General features: G+C 39.3%; 1 protein-coding gene and 1 long non-coding RNA gene across 2 annotated transcripts in view; one reads left to right on the plus strand and one right to left on the minus strand.

The window, feature by feature from the left end:
* Positions 1-13,892, plus strand: part of AGBL1 (AGBL carboxypeptidase 1) — a 798,761-nt gene that overhangs the window by 520,388 nt on the left and 264,481 nt on the right. The window lies entirely within an intron of this gene.
* Positions 22-12,585, minus strand: LOC128932497 (uncharacterized). The gene is made up of 4 exons (XR_008482384.2): positions 11,324-12,585; positions 6,616-6,665; positions 684-802; positions 22-143 (listed from the first exon to the last, which is right to left on the minus strand). It is a non-coding gene; the product is annotated as an uncharacterized LOC128932497 (long non-coding RNA).

Genomic DNA, 13,892 nt, shown 5'->3' on the forward strand with positions numbered 1-13,892 from the left:
TCTGAGTATATTTATCTCAATTTTAAAATTCATTTTATTTTGACAAGTAGACTGGGCATGGTGGAGCACTTGGGGAGGCCGAGGTGAGAGGATTGCTTGAGGCCAGGAGTTGAGATTATGGGAAACATAGCAACAGCCTGTCTCTACAAAAAAAAAAAAAAAAGAAAAGAAAGATTTCATGTGTAATATGTGAGCACACACTCAATCAGCCCTAAGTCAAGACTTTCAACCTTAATAACTCAGCTCTATGCTCCTATTCAGCCACTAACTCTTACAGGTAATTGCTGTCCTTAATTCTAAGAGCATAGATACATTTTGTGTGTGTGTGTTTTGTTTTGTTTTTTTTTTTTGTGTGATGCCTCATGTCTGGCGTCCTTCATTCAACATTAGATTTGGTCATGTGTTTTGTGTGATTCATTTTATAAAACAATTGGCCTGAACTAAAAAAAAAATTCAGTATCATGCAAGACTAGAAAAGCATACAAACAAAAGAACTGAAGGGCTAGTCTGCAGGAAAAGAGAAGTGGCCGGGTGCGGTGGCTCAGGCCTGTAATCCCAGCACTTAGAGGCCGAGGTGGGCAGATCACCTGAGGTCAGGAGTTCGAGACCAGCCAGACTGACATGTTCAAACCTCATCTCTACTAATAACAAAAAAAAAATTAGTCAGGCATGGTGGTACACACCTGTTGTCCCAGCTACTCAGGAGGCTGAGGCAGGAGAGTCACTTGAACCTGAGAGGTGGAGGTTGCATTGAGTGGAGAGTGAGCCACTGGACTCCAGCCTGGGCGACAATAGCAAGACTCTGTCTCAAAAAGAAAAAAAGTAAAATAAAGGTGAAGCTTTGATAATCAAATATCTGATTTAATTACAAAACATTGGATATCAACTGTATATTAGTTAATATTATCTTGTTAATGTTAAAACATTTTTATTTTGAAATGGTGTAGTTATGAAGAAGACTATTCTTGATCTTAGATGATATCGTGCATTGAGGTGTCAAATGTTTTAGGGTCTGTAAGCTATTTTAAAATAGTTTGGTAAAAGTAATATACATATACATATACTGGTGTGTGTAAAAAGAGAGCAGGCAAGTGTGGCAAAATGTTAAAAATTGGGGAAGAATAGGTTAGTGTCCGTTGTATTGTTCTTTTAGCTTTTCTCTGTGGGCGGGGGTGGGGGTTGAAATATTTTAAAATTAAAAAGGGGAAGAATAAGCATACATTGTTATTTAATCATAAAATTTAATAACCGAGCAGATTTTCTATTGTGATTTTATTTAGCATATGTGAAAACAGAGGCTCAGTGGAATTCGCTACATTGCCTAGAGCGTGGCCCTGATGACTCTGTGATCTTCTGACCGTCTTCTGTGCGCCTTCTATGAAGGTCACAAGAACACTGTTGACTGACAGTTGAGAAAGGTAAAAGCTGTAAGACATCCTAGAATTTTAGAGTAGATAGAAACTACAGTGATCAGCTAATCAGATTCTTTAATCTTAGAAATGTCAAGAAGGTCAAGTACGCAGTCCAAGCTCACAGAATGAATTAGGAATGTCAGAGCCTGCATTGCAGTCCTGGTTTTCTAATTTTTAAATCCTTATTATTTGTACTACACCACGAACAAGCTGAACATTTCAAGCACATAGAATTCTGGGCCATGGAACATTAGGACAACAAAGTTAAAAAACAAAAACCGAAACGAAAGTCTCAAACTCCTCAGCTTGCTTTTCAGGTTTAAGCTTGACTTCTGACCACATGTCAATCAGGCATTGTTTTCAGGTTGAGTTGGGAACATTTTGTGTAACTCCTCTGAATGCGTAATATCCTTGCTCTCTTTCTCAGCCAGGTTGGGAGTATATCTTGGCATGTAGCAGAATTTCTGAATGTTTATTTCCACATCTTACATCAACAGTTTGCTGAATCATTTACTTTTTCCCTTTGACAGAGTTTCAATGCTGTCAGTAGAATATGCATCAGGGCAGTAGGGAATTATCATGGTGTCAAGCATTATGGGTAATTCCATGTAAATGGTTCTGCAGAGAGCCATGCTGATTTGCATGGCAGCAGTAACAACTCTAAATGGAAGGCTTACTCATGTCTGGTTTTGTTAATTTCAGTTTAGTGGCTATTAGCAGGTTTCCTGAAAATAGGAATGTTGCACCCTAGACAGTCCTCTCGAACTTGAGAGTACTTTCCAGTCTCATTTATCCTCTTCTCATAGAAAAGGTTTTGTTTTCAATCTCTTTGTTTCTATTATCCATGTCTTTCTGTTTACTTTTCCTGGTTCCCTGCCTAACTGAGAGGAAAGGGATGTGTCTCATGTTCCCTTCCCACACTCAAGACTCTTTGCCCTGAGTTTGGGTTATACTTCTTTCTTTTCTCTAAGTTACTGAGTATACTTCACCAATAGTATACTCTGCCCCACTGTAAATCACTTTTTTCCCATAGAATCCTGTATGGTCTTATAGGAAGAGCTCTGGACTGAAAGTCAGGGGCCCACAATCTCATTTTTTGCCGTTAGTCAGTCCTATAACCTTGATCATGCTATTTTCATCACTAAATAAGTAATGTTGAGAAAATGGAATGACTCTGCTTTCACATGTTTTTGATAGGTGGTGAGTAATTAAGTTATAAGTGTTCATTCTTAAATTATACATGAAAATACATTCTAAAAGATATATTTTAAAATCAACCCTTAATTTTCCAGGAAAAGTTGAATTAATTTTTTTCTTAGCTTTTTAAAGTGTCATGACATTTCCTTATTCTGCTATGACTTAATGTGTTTGAACACGTTGTTTTCTTCTCCTCTTATGTGAGCTTCTCTAGCTCAGATAAAAGGCTAACACTTTAAAACCCATTTTAAAAATATACAAATGGAAGTTCAGCAAATTAATTGATTTATGTAACATTAAAAGGTTAGTATTTGCTTGAGCTAATAGAATTAATAGTTTAAAAATCTTAATTTTCATCTGTCTTTTTTTTTTACTACGTATGTAGTAAAACAAATCCAAGATAATTTGTAAAGTAGAAATGTTTAAAACATGAAGACAAAAAAATAACCTGTGTCCCTGTCCCTTATTTGTTAATGATCTAAATGAATGTTGATTACTTACTGTATGCTAGCTGTTGTTTTAAAGGCCAAGAATACATCAATGAACAAAACAGATAGAAATCCTTGTTCTTATGCAAGTTAGAAAATGGGATCGTCATTCTCAGCAAACTGACACAAGAACAGAAAACCAAACACCACATGTTCTCTCTCATAAGTGGGTATTGAACAATGAGAACACATGGAGACAGTAGGGGGAACAGGCCAGGGAGGGCCTGTTGGGGAGTGGGGAGCTAGGAGAAGAATAGCAGTGGGTGGAGGGATAGAGGAGGGATAGCATTAGGAGAAATACCTAATGTAGATGATGGGTTGTTGGATGCAGCAAACCACCAGGGCATGTGCATAACTACATAACAATTCTTCACATTCTGCACATGTACCCCAGAATTTAAAGTATAATAATTAAAAAAAAAAAAAGAAAATATGTAAAATTTCTGGCTGGGCACAGTGGATCATACCTGTAATCCCAGCAGTTTGGGAGGCCAAGGTGGGCAGATCACCTGAGGTCAGGAGTTTGAAACCAGCCTGGCCAACATGGTGAAACCCTGTCTCTACTAAAAATACAAAAATTAGCCAGGCGTGGTGGTGTGCACCTGTAATCCCAGCTACTCTGGAGGCTGAGATAGGAGAATTGCTTGAACCCAGATGGCAGAGGTTGCAGTGATCGGAAATCGTGCCACTGCACTACAGCCTGGGCAACAGAGAGAGACTCCATCTCAAAATAAAAAAAAGAAAATATGTAAAATTTCCAATATGAAATGCACAATAAATGCATGAATCATACAGATTACTAGAAGGTAATAAATATCAGAAGAATGAAAGGAAAAGAGTTTGGAAATTCTGGAAGTAAGGTAAGGGTGTTATTGAGAAGGTGAAATTTGGGCGATAATTTGAATATGTGAAGAGGTGAGCCATGCAGGTATCTGATGGAAGAACCTTCCAGAGGGAGGAGGAGTCAAGGTAGAAGCATGTCTGGCATTTCTAAGGAACAGCAGTGTGGCCAATGTGACTGATCGTTATAAGGAATGAATAGAGTGTTAGGAAATAAATGTTTCCTTTTTTTATTTTGAGATGGAGTCTCTCTCTGTTGCCCTGGCTGTAGTGCAGTGGCATGATTTCAAAGACTTGCTCAAGGACCAGAACCTATAGCCTTTTAGGCCATGATAAGGGGTTTAGAATTTTCCCTCAGAGAAATGAGAAGTTAGTGGGCTAATCTGCCTTACATTTTGAAGGTCTCACTTTTACTACACTTTGGGAAAACTATGATGTTGTTGGGGAGGACAGGAAGGGGAGGGCAAGAGTGGAAAGAGAAAAGTGAGGTAGGAGGCTTTTACAGTTCTCAGTGAGGGCTAATGATGCCTTCTTATGCAGGGTGCTGGTATTGAAAGTGGTGAGGATGAAATTCTGATTTGAAGGCAGAGCCAATAGGACTTTATAATAAATTGGATGCAGTGGGTGGGAGAAAAAACAAGAATCATGGAGAGCTTCCAGGTTTTTGGCCTGAGCCATTGGAAGAATGGAGTTTCCCATCAACAGAGATGGGGAAAACTGAGTTTAATAGGTTTGGAGCAGGTGGGGGCAATATAAACAATTGGTTCTGCAAATGTTTAGTTTAAGATTTCCCTCAGATATCCAAGTAGTAATGTCAAGTTCGTAATCAGATAATGAGCCAAGAGTTCACTGGAAAGCTCTGGGCTGTAGAAATAAATTTGACTTACTTATTCCTGGGCCCTTTGTCATGAAGAATTGAAATGGAGAGACTAAGAGAAGACAAGGTAGAAGGAAATACATCAGGTCGAAGGAAAACCAGGAGATTTGAAAACAAGGCCATTGATGACTTTGGCATGAGTGTGAGATAATAAAAGAAGAATTTGAAATTTGATGCAAAGGGAAATGGAGAAATGGCCAATGTTGGAAGGAAGAGTGATATTAAGAGACCCTTTTTTGACAGATGGAGAAACGATACCATGTTTGAATGCTGTTGGGAATGGTCTAGCAGAGAGGCAAAACTTACAGTCTGGAAGAGAGGCAAGAATTGCTGGATGGCCTCCAGAATGAGGATGAGGAAATAGGATTTGACGCATCTGTGAAAGCATTGACTTTATAGAGTGCCTTTGATGCATACGTGAAAGCATTGACTTTATAGAGTGCCATGGCTAGTTTACTTATAGTAACAGGAGAGAGGTGGAGTATATGGAAATAGATTCTGGAAGATGGTTAGAGGAGGTTGTGGGAGTCTTTGGAAGATCTTTTTTGATGGCTTCAATTTTACCACTGAAACTGGAAGTATGATCATTGACTGAGAATGAAGGTGGGGAAGAATTGTTGAAGGTTACAGGAGAAAGAAAGAGGTAAATAATTGTTCAACAAGAGACTAGGAGAATAAATGAGCAAAAGAAACATACTGTGATGACTTGGTAGCACTGAGTCCACTAGAAATTTTCCATCATGAATTTGAAGTGAGCCCAGTCAGCAGAGTAATGTATTTTTCCCTACCTACATTCAGTTACTTGGAAGAATGTAGGCGGTAAGAAAACAGGAGCTGAGAATATATGCAAATATGTGATTAGATGAGCTGATCAGATCAGTCCAAATTCTGGGTAAGAAAAAATAGTTACTTTCATAATGGATACTTTATTTCATTTCCTTCTATCTTTTTAATGAACAAGGTAAATTTGTAGTTTTTTTTTTTTAACATAAAAACAATTATTCTGAGTATCCCCTTTTAATTCTTTTCTTTTAGGAAAAGGCTTTTTTTTTCTTAACAATATAATGCTTATGTGTGGTGTCATATACAATTAATGATCGCATTAATTTTTTTTTACTATTATCAAGCTACCTAATTATATTGTCCTTTAAAATTACATGTCAGTTCATGGTTACAACACCCATTCTTACCAATAACTCACTCACCTATCAATTTAACCATGAAAATGACCCATGTCATATGTCTGATAAGCATAAAGTCATAGGACTCCAAAAATGAGATAAGCTTTAAAAGTATCATTCAACATTCTTTTATGGACATCTAAAAATACTCTAATTCTTAACAAGTTAGAGAATTTATATCTAGTTATTTTGGTGGGGAGGGGCATTTAGTTTTGTGAAAGAGACCAGCATTTTTTCTAAAATACTCTCTTCATTCATTCTTCATTAGTAATGGAAGCTTTTCCCTTGTTTTTAGCTTGACACACAGCCACCTGAAATAAAGACTAAGTTTGCCGGATTCCTTATTACTAAGTATGGCCATGTGACCATCTTTGGCCAATCAGGTGAAAGTGAAAGTGGTGTTTCAGTCATCAGTCGTCTGGGACCATAACTTTGACAATGGAAACTATATAAATTTATAAGGTAGAAGGAACCTGGGTCCCTGACACTATGAGGGTCATACTTCTGGTTGAAATGACTCCAAAAGAAAAATAACTTATTTTATAAGCTAGTGTTATTGTGAGTTTTCTGGGTCTCAGATATGAATTGCAGCCATCTCATAACACCAAAGTCCAACATACCTTTTTTTCCCCATGCCAAGCATTCTATTTCTTGTTCCACATGAGACTCTCTGAAAATAAGAGCAAAATAAAAAGGCATTACTTTAAAAAGGACAAAGAAAAAAAAACCCTGAATTTAAAAACTACAGGGCAAGATGTCTGTAAAGTACATATTTGTGATCCTCCAGTAACTATCCTTGAATCACAGACTGGCAGGCGTACAGCATCAACACACTGTCTAGAGGCTTCTTTCTTGAGCCCCCTCATCTCCTAGACCTATAGATTCTGAATATAGGTGTAAGTTTTTATAGCCTACAGCTAGTCTTACCCATGCTACTCTCTGCCAAGGACAAATTCCAAGTAGGTTTGATTTGGGGATTTCATTGACTTCACAGTTCATTGGCAGAGCAGTGATTCTTGAAAACTCTGTAGTTAGTAAATCCCGTAGCACTTCTTGGTTCAAATCCTCAAATTGACTTGCCTCTGAGAAGGAAATTCTGATATTACTCACTCAAGTGTCTTTAGGACTCCCTTTCCTAGGTTTCCTATATTCCCCAACATACAACTTAATTAAGCAGCTCTCAAATTTTAATCAGGATAAAATCCTGATAAAAATGCATCTCGTCAGTCCACAGCCTCAGAGTTCTTAATTTGGTGGCTCTCGTGGTGAGTCCCAGGGTTATTCATTTTTAACCAGTGCTATTCCATGACTCTGATGTGGGCCCTGCAGGGGTCACATTTTGAGAAATTGCATAGAGGCCTCCATGGGTCTTGACTCAGACAATCTAACTAGTATGATTTTCTAGCACTTCTAAGGCTCATGCTGAAAGGAAAGAACACTTCTCTATCAAAGAGATAATTCAAAGAGTATTCGATTCTGGCTAAAACTTTTCTTACTGTAGAAACACACGAAAAATGGCAGGCTTCCCTCACTGTGTGAATCTGGAATTGTACAGATCTTATTAATTCCAGCACTGCTACTTACTGTCTAAGTGACTTAGATGAGTTATGTGATCTAGACAGTCCTCCTCTACAATGCTGTTGTCAGGAGTGGAGCACCTAGCCTGGCTCCTAGAGCACTGATGATGATCAGTAAACGACCGTGTTTCTGTTTTCCCACTCCTCTTTCTTCTCATTTTCTTAGTTACATAAAACCTCGTGACCCCTCTGTAGATTGTTAATAACTTCCAACTGTTGATCTCTCTGAGTTTGGATATCTTACTAAACCTGACACTGAGTAGTTTAACTCTTTAACACTGAGGTCAGTTGACTTCCGGAATGTCTGACGAAGTATTTTCTTCCTTGGTCCACTGCTTGGTATCAGTGCTGGTTGTTCAATCTAAGACACTGTCTGTTGAGCTATAGACCCACATGTGGGTGACGTACTTCCATGCACATAAAGCACAATTGAGATGGGGATACTTCAAAAGTCTTAGGAGTTTTTGTTTGCTTTTCTCCGGCCCAACTGGACTCTACTGGATGCTCAGACGTCTTCCATTGTCTAAGATCATTTAACAAATGGATGATCTTCACTATCTTCATCTATTCTTTCCCCAATACGATAAAAAGGAAACCTCTGCCAAAAAAGTAACTCTGGCAACTATGCTTATACCCCCAGTGCACTCTTAATTTAAAAGTTACTTCATGGTCAAAAGATTGGCAGGCAATATATGGAGGTAAACCAGATTTCCTCCTGTTCTCTTTCAACTCAAGCATCATAGGGAGCTTTGCAGCTGTGACACGACTTCCACTTAGTGACAAAGGGGACAAAATCAATGTCCATTTCTGTGGTTCTTCCAGAGAGGCACAGGGATCTCAGCCTCCTAATGTTATTATTGTTGGGATCCAAAGATAAAAGCTAGGCTTTAAATTTCGAGGCCAGAATAGAAAGACTGTTTTTCTATTTCTACTGGAGGTTTTTATACTTCCTGATTTAGCGATTCTAGAAATACGTTGTCCAAGAATCAATATTGACACCCCGAGATGTGGTTTAGCTGCTTTATATTTCATGGTTATGTAGATTCCTACCTCAGGTTGTAGATTCAAACATTTGTTGAGGTAAGGCCTGCCTAAAACTACTGTACTACCCATCTATTCTCCTTCTTTAAAAATGTTCCAACTTTTGTTTCTGGAATGCTATTCTGAGACTCATTTCCAGGGAATTAAGTTAATCAAAATTATTGTGTTTGAAGTTTTCTCTTTGCAATTTCATGAAGAAATTGAATCTCCCAAAAGTGTGTGTATATACACACACTCTAGCTTGTGTAAAGCAGTGGTTCTAAGCAGGGAGAAATTTTGCTCCGTTTTCCCCCTGACAGAGACATTTGACAATATCTAGAGACATTTTGTGTTTTCTCAACTAGGCGGGGAAACAATGGGCATTAAATGAGGAGAGGTCATTGCCAAATTTCTTGCAATGCACAGAACAGTCCCCATAACAAAGAATTTGATGATCCAAATGTCAATAGTGCTGATGAAGAGAATCCTTGTTGTAGAGCCTAACAAATGCATTTTATCCGTGGGAGTACATATTTATTTTATTTCTATGAAAGACTGGTTCACCCATCAACCAGTTGGGATGTTGCTGAGCAGCCTTCTTCCACTGTCCTTCCATAACCTCCTCAATTGCAAAGCAAAACGAGTTATGTCAGCACAAATATCTTAGGGAATCCTGATTCACAATTAAGGAATAGTTGGCCCTGGCTTGCCAGGTGCCCTCCACATCATTCAATTGTCTCAGGCTCCCTCCACATCTATTCAGTAGTCTCAGCATAAATTATAGTCCATATCCTGTGCCTTTTAATACCTGCTCCTTTCCCCTCTCTCTGCTACCCAGGGTACAGGATGCTGACTTTTCCCTAAATCCTATAATACCACAAAGTCCCTGCTCTCTGTATTATTCTCAAGGCCTAGCAGGACTTTTTGTGCTCAGGCAAATAAACACACCACCAATAATCCAATAAAACCTTCGCAGACGTCGGATATAAACCACAGCGACGAGCAGTGCACAATCTATAACTGCTTAGTTCTTTTTTATCAACCCTGCACTTGAGCCCTGAAGGCAACACAAATCAAAGCTAATAAAAGCACCAAGGCCTGCTCCTCATGTTCCTAATGGGTTGATTCACCCTACCTATGCTACTCCCCTAGTGACCACAGGCTGTCTCCACTCCTAGATGGAAGAGATACAAGCCAGCATATCCGGTATGAGGAAGGAGGAGTTCATTTCAAATACGTCTTTCACCATGATGGCGTTCCACTTGGTGCTCAGTAGCTGCAGAGAAATAAGCACCATCACCGAGGGCTGGAACTTGCCAATGTCTCATATTCCCAGAGACCGAATACAATACAACACAACACTCAGTCCTGGAGCTCATTTTTTTTTAACTGTGTTTTCCAACTCTCAACTGTGTGAAGGAGCTACAATTAGTCTATGCCATAAATGAAAGCAAATTAGAGTAGAAGAATGTGAGTTGTATGATAAAAAGCTTGCCCCTAAGCAGAGGTAAGAGGAAACCACAGTTAAAATGTTGTTTCTTGACAGGAAAAACTCCGTATTTGGTAGAATGGCTGCAGGGCTTCGCTGATAATCAAATTGCCAAGATTTTATTCTGAGCCACAAACTCAGATGTCTCTATGGGCCACACATTAGTGAAAAGGGGGAGATAAAGGAAAGAGTGAGAGGACGAGTCTTTGGTCATCTTGATACATATTCCTTGTTTACAATCTCCACTTCTCCCCCAGAGCTCTGCCAAGTTGTTAGCAAGTCAAGTAATGTGTTTTTCAGATCTTCCAGTTTTTTTTTCAAAGCTATATAATAGAGACTTATTTTGACTATAGAAGCTTCCAGTTTTTACATATGAGTAAGTAATTGCATTTAGACAAAAAAAAAAAAATGCATGGGCCAAAACAAACAAGCTAAAATATATATGTGAGCTGGATCTATTAATAGTTGCCAGCTGCCAGGCTGGCACCACTCTTTACCCATGGCCTTGTATTCAATGTCTCCTTCTTGAAAATAAAGTTAATAGTGTCCATTAGTACCAGGACCCTAATCAAGGCTTTACAGAGCCTTGTTTTGAAAGGCTTACCATGAAGGGGACTGGGAGGTTCTAATTACACATCACTCTGGTTTATTCCTTAAAGGGAGTCTCTAGCAGGCCTCCCTGTAGTCAGTCTTTGGTAGTGCATTTCTAAATATATAAATAATCAATACATTATTATATTTTTTAACTTTCATTTTTAGAATCCACAGACATTCGTGGAAGGTGGCAGACGGCAGGTGTCAGAGTAACGTGTTGGCATCCCCTTTTGTTTCAAGTCTTCTCCTATAGGTGTCACTGACGCCCTCCTTTGGGAGGCTTGTGGTCATCGACCTTCCAGTCCCCTTCATGGTAAGCCTTTTCTGATGATGAGCCCTGCCTAGTCAGCCAGCCATGGAGAAACAAAGATTACACACAGCCTTCCCTGACTAAAGATGCCAGTGAGCATCAAAATCAAATGGGAGCTTCACATAGCCCCAGGCACCGAGAGATTGTCACTCTGGAATCTCTCACTCAGTAAGGTTTTGCTCTTTTATAATGTAACATCTTCTCAACAGCTCCTACTTTTCAGAGCAGCCTTGCAGAGAGGCAATTGGAAGTCTGTTTCTATAGTCAAGAACCCACACTCACAGCCTTCCAGAACAGGTGATGCATCTCTTCATAAGAGAGGTAAGGGGAGAGCTTACTGTATCCATTGGCATAATCATTCCAGATACATCTGATGGTACAATTCTGGGGCTGATCCCAATCTCTGAAAATGCATTCTTCCCTGGGAGACATTAGCAAGGAGGGACAGCTGGCAGGGAATGCAAACAGACCTTCCTTTTATTTCTCTTTGAATTGTGAATGTCTATTAACAACTTGCCTTCCCATTGTTCCCCAACAATGGAAGCACAGCTGAGTACACAATGGGAAAATAGAAACCAGACTAGCCAATTGATTCCAGCTTCTGTTTAACTACCAATACATGCAATAATGTCCTCACTAGTAAGTATTTGGTGGAAAATATGTAAACATATAAATAAACACTATTTGAGTATGTCCAAACCAACTTTTGGAAGTAGGTAATAATTTCCCATTGCTTTCTTTTCTCATCTTTCCTTTTCTTTCCTCTTCTTGCCCCAAATATTTGTAAAGCATCTTATATTATGCATAATTCTGGGCACATTGATCCTCTAGGAAAGGACTTCCTCACCATCAACTTCATATGTGTTGACAAAAAGAACATACGCACTTCAAAAAACCAGAAATGGCACATGTGTGTTACTAGATGTCCAATAAATGTTGTTGTCATTTGTTGGGAGAAAATGAAGCAGGAGCACCAAGGAACAAACCTCTTAAACACCAAACTGAGGAAGGAAGTGGCTTTTTATTTGGCAGGGAGCTACAGCCTCATCCACTGAGCCCCTCGAGCTGCAGCTTCTCTCCCCTTTTATAGGCTTACAACACTAAAGGAGAAACTGAGGCGGAACTATGTCATTGTCCAATTGCTGGATGTTCTACCTTACAATCTTTTGGCTTCATTGATTTGCTAATTCATATGCAGCATGAGCAGAGACTGGCAGGGGAGGGGGCTTACAGAGGCAAGACGGTCAACAGGCTGTTTGTTGGCAGAGGTGTTTTCAGGAGGGAGCCTGGTCCATGCAGATGTGGGGGCATGACCCAGTGCCAGGCTCCAGCAGGGATAACATTCATTTGTAGCTCTTTACAGGTTAACAGATAGTAGAGATGCTGGGAACTAAAAAAGGGAGTCATTTTCCCAGCTCTTTGGTATTTTTTTTATTTTTTTCCTTCTTCACCCTCCTTCCCATCTGGAAGTGGAGGAAGGAGGAGGTAAAATAGAAGGATGTGAGAGGGTCTCCCCTCTCAAAGAGAAGTCATTGCTAACTGGTAGTGATCAGGAAACGCTTTAAGAAAGTGTACAGTTTAGATACATTATGAGGAGAAATACCTGGGGAGGCAGTTAGAGGTGGAGTTGGGGTAAATATTATGACTAAAGTCTAGCTATAGGCTTCGTGAGTTTTGCTGGGACACCATGTTACTATAGATAGTAAGTGTGAGTTAGCAGAAAGACTGGGAGATAATTTAAATATTGGGCAAGTTCGTTTGCCTCCCTGAGCATCTGGGAGAGATAATGAGAATGAGGGAAAATGAGAACGATAATGCTCACCTCCATTGAGATGCTATCGATAAGTGAAATAAGTGATGAAATAATGTACAGAGCATGAAGCATGGTGCCAGGCCCTTTCCTGCACCTCCAGTGTAATAGATCAAATCATGGAGGTCTTTGTGTGATGAATTTAGACATTTTTCTACTGGCTTTTGTTGATGAAAGATGATTTATCAGAAGTCTTTATTTTATATTAAATACTCATACACTCCTTTCAACCATCTGACAAGTGGCAGAAGGGGAGAATTAAATTTCAATCTGATTATTTGAAATTTCTCTTAATTTGAGCAGAACTAGCATTTGTAGAAAGAAAGAGCATGCTAACAAAATTCGTGATGGTTAAAAAGTGCTTAGCTATCACCCTGGGGCTTTAGGGGGGTTACCTGCATTATTTAGGAAAACAACTTCACTATTAACCCAGTGTTGTAGAGTTCTAAAGGAAGTAACTTGCTGCTTGTTGAGGTTCTAATTACACATCACTCTGGTTTATTCATTAAAGGGGGTCTCTAGCAGGCCTCCATGTAGCCAGACTTTGGTAGTGCATTTCTAAGTACTTTATGCATCAAGAAGTAAGAAAGTACCTTTTAAAATATGATAGAGTCTAATGTGACCAGTGATGTTAATAATCTGGACTCTCTCCCTTCTTTTCCCTTGTTTATTGACAATCTCTCCATTTTCCTGGCCAGAACTCACGTGGAGTTCTCCACCTTCTGAGCTTCCTTACCTTCCATTGTTACTCTCCAGGAAAGAAGGTTAAATGTACTCAGTGGCTCTTTTGCCTCGTTAGCTAACATTGTAAAGGTCTTTTCTTTTACCTGAACTCTTCCAAAAGGAATTCCACATCTCCACTGGAGGTTTGAAATGCAAGTAACTAACAATAGTTTTTATATCACAGATTTGGTTTCTCTGCTCCCTTCCCTTAGGAAATTGTAGTTTTTTCTTTGCTGTCACTTTTACCTGGTCCCCAGCCCTCCATCTTGCCTCAGCCATGCTGATTATCTGGCCCTTAACTGATTTCTTTTGAAGATCGTCAGGTGTCTTTCATGTTAAATATTGCCACTTCCAAGACCCTCACCTTTCTCGTT

The sequence above is a fragment of the Callithrix jacchus genome, chromosome 6 (genome assembly GCF_049354715.1).
Source record: "Callithrix jacchus isolate 240 chromosome 6, calJac240_pri, whole genome shotgun sequence".
In the NCBI taxonomy this organism is placed as follows: Eukaryota; Metazoa; Chordata; class Mammalia; order Primates; family Cebidae; genus Callithrix; species Callithrix jacchus.